General features: G+C 43.9%; 1 protein-coding gene across 4 annotated transcripts in view; it reads right to left on the minus strand.

The window, feature by feature from the left end:
- Positions 1 to 7,500, minus strand: part of hth (Meis homeobox homothorax) — a 380,579-nt gene that overhangs the window by 72,609 nt on the left and 300,470 nt on the right. The window lies entirely within an intron of this gene.

Below are 7,500 nucleotides of genomic sequence, written 5' to 3' on the forward strand. Positions count from 1 at the left end.
CTCTCTCTCCCTCTCCCTCTCCCTCGCTCTTACGTACATCTTCTATCTCTCCTCTTTATCACCGGACGCGCGTAGGTGGGATCCGTTCGCCGGGATGCCTTTAACTCGATTTCACGAGCGTACCGTGTCGTCCATTTCGTTATTTCGCACCCCTGCGCCCTGCGTTTTAAAAATAGATCCCTTCCTCCGTTTAAATTTCCATATCGATATTTTCGCGAGTGGTCCTTTAATATCGTGTAGATACCTACGTTTCTACTCGTAGGAATCATCGTTTTTCCATCCATACGAACGAACGAACGAACAAATCGAATAGGATGTTAGAAATCTAGAGTCGAATTTTTCGATCGAGCTTTTTACGAGCTTTATTGTTACGAATTTAATTGACTGGAACCTCGACAATACCAATCTCTAAAGTACGATAGCTCCGGAATCGCTTCAACTTTGTTCCCGGAAAACAACCCTTTCCTCCCTCCTTCTCCCTATGGCAGTGGCATCAACCACCGGCCGCGAATCCAGTCTGCACAAATGGAAAACGGATTGATTAATCGTAGTAATTACCGATCAGCCCCCGCTAATTAGATATCCGACTGGTATTCACCCCAAGGCCCCCAGAGAGAGAGCTAGAGGCTTTCCTAGAACTCGCTACGGGACGAGACGGTGATATTCGTGGTATCGAATCGAGGGGGGAACCTTGTATAGCAAAGGGGAATGAGATTCGTTTGACAGAGTCAACCAATGAGATATTGGAGGGACTTTAAATATCGTCAGCAATAATTATTATTATTTCACGATGATACAGAATCTTGAAAAAGGAAAATTATAACAACAAAAGTATTATCTACGTGACGCCATTGTCACTAATTGTTTTTTCTTTTCTTTTTTTTTTTTTTTTTTTTTTTTTTACTTTTTCGTGAGACGCGTGCCGAGTAACGTTGATGCAAGAGGAGACAAAAAAGGATCAACGAAGAGTATAGAAGATCCGACGGATCGAGGAGGGGACCTATCGATAGCCACGTATCGTTAGGAATGAAATTCTGGAACGAAATCGAAACCTCGTATTCACGCTCGACCGAGCTGAAAATTTTCTAAAGGCTCGCATAAGGATCATCGTCTACGTGTTATTCGCAAGGAAACCAACGAAAAAGGTGATGGAGCGACGTGATACGCTTCCATAACGGTGACACCGCACACCGGGCTAACTACATGCCAATCGTTTTTTATCACCTGTTTACAACTTACTTATAAATTGTACGTCTTTCTGATTAATCATTATTATTTTTTTTTTTGTTTCTTCTTCTTTTTCTTCTTCTTTTTCTTCATTTTCCTCTTGAAAAAATTCAACATCGAAATAACAACGAAGAAATTTTTAAGTCGTTACAATCGATTAAGATCAATCGAATCAGCCAAGTTACTCAGAGTATTTAGCCCCGTTAACAGGATAAACGACGAAATTCTAACTCGGCCGATGCTACCACTAAATGACTCGCTTCCTTCCCAAACGATCTCATTTGCAGGGACTTGTCCTATTCTCTTTCTCTTCTCTCAGGGGCTAATCGAACGTCCCAATCTACGCCGGATACGAAATGGAACACGAAGCTCACGGTCCTCGTGCAAAGTACAGGCTCATTTTGGAATGCAAACGATACGCGGGACTCGTTCCGAGCTAACTCGCAAATAGTCTAATCGTTCTTCTAATCTCATGGATGGTGTATTATGTATCGTTTAAAGAAAAAAAAAAAAAAAAAAGAAAGAAAAAAAAAGAACAGAAAAAATATTCGATCGATCTTGATCTCGATCGGGAAGAACAACAACAAAAAAAAAAAAAAAAAGAAAAAAAAGAAAGAAAGAAGAACAAAAAATAAGAACAAAAGTGACGATAAGGAAAGTATTTGCAAAAATAAAAGTAAATGAGACAAGATCAATGGCGATCTCTAGGAAGAGAGTTTGTCGGGCATCGACCCGTTTTCTCTGCACGCTTCGAGGAATAAACGAACGAGATTAGGTTCCACGTAGTCGCGCGAGAGTGACGTTTAACGGGCATAGCCTTTAAAAGCGCGACATCCGTGCGGCGCATTACGATATTTGCAAAGTCTCTCGACGGGGTGGAGAAGAAGAAGAAGAAGAGAAGGAGGAGGAGGAGGAGGAGGAGGAGGAGGAGGAGAAGAAGAAGTAGAAGAAGAAGAAGAAGGAACGGCCGGCAGAAGGAGGAAGAGGAGGGTAGAAGAGGACTGCCGAGGGAAGCAGGGATATTAACATCCGGTCCGCAGGGATTTATGGCCCCATTCGCGTGGCTCCTGGGCCTCGGACGATTTTGTAAAACGAAATGTCTCGTTAGCAAGTCGGTTAGAGCCGAATGCGTATATATATATATATATACGTATATATGTATATTGCGTTTGGATGTCTATACACGAGTTTGTGTATATGTATGTGTATAGTATATATGGTCCGCATAGGGAACACCGTGGACTTTCCTCGTGGTTTTACAGCGATCTAAATTACCTCGCGACGTACGGTTATGATGTTAACGATATCGTGGAGGTCGCTAGGTGGAAGAGGAACGTGATCCGTTGCGTTGTTTTGTTTACGTTCATGTACATACGCGAGACAACATCGTTGCTGCCGAACGATAGATGAGAAGAGAAACAGCCGGAGGGAATGAGAGAGAGAAAGAGAGAGAGAGAGAGAGAGAGAGAGAGAGAGAGAGAGAGAGAAGCGAGCTATAAAAGGCGTATAAAATTATAAAACGGATTTAAGTAATTTCCCGAGATAATAGCGGATATAAAAGCCCGATGGGTTGTAAAGTGAAAGAACTGAGTAGCATAGCAAAATCTACGCTTCCTTTTACGAGCGAAATCGGCATCGATGCTTGATCCTCTCGAGATCGAGGAAATGCCAAATCAGAGATACGAATCTATGATAGTACGTTAGATCCGCGAGATCCACCCTGTAGATATTTTTTTTTCTTTATCAAAGAACGGGAAAACCGCGGGAACGTTTCCAGATTCTTCATCGGTTTTTACAAATGACTCGAGGTGTAGATTTCCAAGCGGAAACGTCGGATTTGTCTTTGTTTGGAAAAGGCACTTGCTTTCTTTTCGTAGAAATTGTGACAGAAAGAGAGAAAGAGAAAAAGAGAGATAGAGATAGATAGAGAGGGAGAGAGAGAGAGAGAGAGAGAGAGAACGCGCACGAGGCAGTAAATTCGCGTAACTATGATGAGAAATCTGAGAGAGAGAGAGAGAATCGCTCTTCGTCTTAGAAGACGCAACATCGAAAGCCTCTTAAGAGTTTCCACGATGTCGCAGCTGTGAGTGATAAAATTATTTCTCTACTGGCTCCTCGATGATGGCGTCGCCGAATAAAACGAATCGAGAAAGTCGGATGTGTCGGACGCATACGAAAGATGAGAGAAAAAGAAAAAGAAGAAGAAGGAGGAGGAGGAGGAGGAGGAGGAGGAGGAGGTGAGTGATCGCGTAGGGAAAAACGCGTTAATTGAGGAGGCCGCGGGAAAGTGCGTCGTGGAGATAAACGGCCTGAGCGATAAAATTATTTCAAAGCCGGCTTAAATAGAGTAAATCGTGTGGTAGGTAAAGGGAAGAAGAGAGTAGGAAGAAACAGAAAGAGAAAGAGACATAGAAGGCGTTGAAATAAACGGCCCAAGTGCCAGCTAACGGGGCAGACCTCGAGGGCTGGACGAAGAGAAAGAGAGAAAGAGAGAAAGAGAGAAAGAGAGAGAGAGAGAGAGAGAGAGAGAGAGAGAATGAGCTGGTAGAGAAGCCGATAAATAACCACTGGTTTATTAGCGAGATAGACGAGAGGGTGAGGAGAGTGCGGTTAAATTAGCAAGAATATTAGTACGCGTTCGCGCCAGCGCTACTCTCTCTCTCTCTATCTCTCTCGCTCTCCTTCTCCTATTTGCTCTCTTTCTCATCGTATCGCGGATTTAACAGGCACAAGCGACGACTGCATTCCCCGAAGGAGAAAGTACATAGTACCTACCTACCTACCTACCTAGCTATCCACCTACCTACCTACCTACCTACCTACCTAGCTACCTAAGAGTTACCATGCGCGAAGAAAGGAGGGCGAGACTCGGCGTAAGTAATAACTGGGGTAGATTGCTCTGGGGTTGTGTACGCGCGAGCGATCAAGTAGCAAAGGCTACGACTTATCGGACATTTCCCGTACGATTTCGTTTCTCCTTTTTCAAGCCGATAAAAAATTGTTACCTAGTTATATTTAGACCGCGTACGATGTTATTTTCACTGAGAAAACCTTCCTTAGACACTTTCGTTAACGAATTTAAGAGCTACGTGATTTAGAAACGTTCGCGTGGAAACGGCGTGACGGCTCGTTTGAACGAGTTTTACTACGTAGAGTAGTAACTCGTAACATTTTGGGTAGGACCGAAACGTAGAGTAGTTTTCTTTGCGATTCTTGTAGGATCGTTTACGCGCTCACCGAGAGCTTCTACCGGGGAGAATTACACGCGGTAACAAGCTGGCAACGATTCTAACTACTGTCCGGGCGTTGATATATGTGACGGAAAATTGTGGGCGAAGGGACGACGTGGTGGAATACCGACGAGAAAGAAGGAGAAGAAGGAAAAGGAAAGGAATAACAACGTTTAGGGCAAACTAAAGTAGGGAGAAGAAGATCTTTTCCGTCGGAATGAATTTCACCCTGGAAATAAAGGAAATTATAGAACCGGCGAATGGAAGAAAAATATTTTATTTAAGAATTATTTCATTTGTCTCGCGTATTCTAATTAGAAGCGGTTATTTCTAATCCTACGTCGTCCTCGTCGTTTCGTTCCCGCGTCTCTTAATCGAGACGAGGAGGAACGCCGCGTCGGCTAACAGCAACGAGCACCAGCGAACGCTCCGCTCGCTGGCGCGTTGCAACGGGCCACGCTCTAATTGCATTACGGAAACATGAGTTTCCCTCGGTGAAATATATCACGAAACTTATCGCGCCACGAAGAAATTGCCGTGGTGCTTCGCATGCACTCTCTCTCTTTCTCTCTCTTTCTCTCTCTCACTCTCTCTCTCTCTCTCTCTCTCTCTCACGTTCTCTTTCATTCTCTCTGAAGCGCAAGCTTGGATCCGCCTACGTGCAAGCCCTCGTACCTGGCCACCCACGCCAGAGCCATACCTTCTTCGTACCTGTCCTACGTATATTTTCTAACGCTTTTGCCCCGACCATCTATATCAGTCATGATTGAACGTAATTACAAATACTGACGATTATTGTTCATGCGAATATTTTTCTATCCTTTATATCCTTGAATATCGTCGTCTCACACTGGTCGCCGTGACTAAAGGTCGACAAAAAAAATCTCGTTGGTATTAGCGCGAGCCAAAGGAAACGATTTAGACGATTCTAATGTAAGAGAAAAAGGAAAATAGATAATCCCGTGATATAAGCGTCGAATACGTTGGTACGAGATATTAACGAAATACGAGCTAAGCGAAAGCCCGAAAGCCTCTTGGGTTCTCCCCCTTCCATTTCCCCCTTTACTCGTGAATAGGCAAAGATCAGTACGTTCAATCCTCTGCCAAAAAAATTCCAAATCGACGACTATCGCTGAGAGTTTATACTAACGCTTTTCCGTAATTGCGGAAAGAAGAGAAAACGAGGAACGGATGGAGTTCTCTCTCTCCTCCAGTGTGAAAAATTCGTTAAGTGTCTTGGTGCCGTGCCTTACCGCGAGACTTGATTTGTGCTCAATTACGCTCGTCGTGGACCAACATTCCTCTTTCTCTTTTCTTTTTTTTTTTTTTCTCTTCTTTTTTTTTCTTTTTTTTTTTTTTTTATTTCCCCTACCCCTCCCGCTCTTCGTCTATCCACCACTCCACCAACATCGTCCTCGTTCCCTCTTATTACTCTCGCGAAGAGAAAGAGAAGCCGAAGAACACGATTTTATTTATAAATGCGTGCGACGAACCACCCGCGTCTACGTGGCGTCGCGAAAGTAAGGAGAACGAAGAGGAATTTCGAGGAGACGAAGGAAAGAGTAGGATGCAACGAGCGATTCGTTTCGCATTTTATATCCGCGCGTGAAATCGACCGCCACCTCCGGCTCTTCCTTCTCTTTCTCCTCTTCTCTCTCTCTTTCTCTCTCTCTCTCTCTCTCTCCCTCTCTCTCGTTCTCTCTCTTTACCCCTTTACTTTGAGATTCGCCTTCATCTCTCGTTGATTCCTCTTCCGTTAGAACGAAACGATACGGACCGTAACACTCGGATTATTTCGATCTTTGCTCCTTCTAAAGTTAGCCGAAGAGATTACCACGTCGCGACGTACTTCTCTCACGTCCAAGAAAAAGAGATGGAAGAGAAAGGATAGAGTCCTTCTTCCGACGAGTTTAAAGGATAAAGAGAGGAATACTTGCAAGGCGCCTAAATATCGTCGCGAGTAAACAAGGGGAGACCCTTCTTCGTAATTCGGATATTCTGGCGCAGGTGCCACGCGCCAGAACATCTATCAAGATAGAAAGATAGAAGACTCGAAGGGAGACCGAAGAAAAAGGGAGGGAAAGGGGCCGCGAGTTGACGCGAGAGGAACGGTGGGAGGGAGAGAGATTGCCGAGTAGTGGTCTAGGTTCTGAGGATCAACCCGAAGAAACGGGGATTTCGTGAGACAGGAGAAACTAAGCTCCTCTTTTCCCTTCTCTTAACCCTTTCTCCTACCTAATATCGAATCCTTGGGAATTAGTATTCTCTCGCATGAACGTGAATCCTTTGGAGCTTTCATAGCCTCTGTCGCTTCTCATTCCTGATTACGTATCGATTCACGTAAGTCGTTCTCGATCGGGATACGTTCTAAATACACGCGAACTTACCGCGACCGTACTAAATTACGCGTCCGGCTAAATCGCAAGCCACGGTAAAGAGAGTCGTAAAACTTTAGCCAAGCAATTACGAGCCAACGAGCCTTATCTTTTAGCAATCTTTAACGCAACCCTTTTCTTCTTTTTTTTTTGTTTTTTGCTTTTTTGCTTTCTTTCTGTCTTTCTTTCTTTCTTTCTTTCTTTCTTTCTTTCTTTCTTCGATCGTACGCAGAGAGAAAGAGGAAGGCACGAGAGAAAGGGAGAAAGAGAGAGAGAGAAAGAGAATTTTTTTTTACATATAAGTTGTCCAATAGATCCACATATCTTCGCGATAGGGGCGTGGAGAGATCGAAAAAAAAAAGTCGCTCGTCGTTTGCGAGCACAAAGACGGCGAGTTTCGTAACTCGTTTCGAGTATCCTCGAGAAATATCCTTCGAGCTGCCTACGCTAACGACGTTTCGACCGTTTTGCTCGGTTAAGAATGCAAGTCTATACCGAGTGCATCGTATAACTTGATAACTCTTACTTATTTCAATGCTAAAAGAGAAAAAGAGAAAGAGAGAGAAAGAGAGAGAGAGAGAGAGAAAGAGACAAACATATGGTTCAAGCGAAGAAGTTTATATCCGCGAGAACATCTCGAATGAGTTTTTCTCAAGAATGAAAATTCT

Source organism: Vespa mandarinia, chromosome 16 (assembly GCF_050613455.1).
Source record: "Vespa mandarinia isolate Hongniang chromosome 16, ASM5061345v1, whole genome shotgun sequence".
NCBI classification, from domain to species: Eukaryota; Metazoa; Arthropoda; class Insecta; order Hymenoptera; family Vespidae; genus Vespa; species Vespa mandarinia.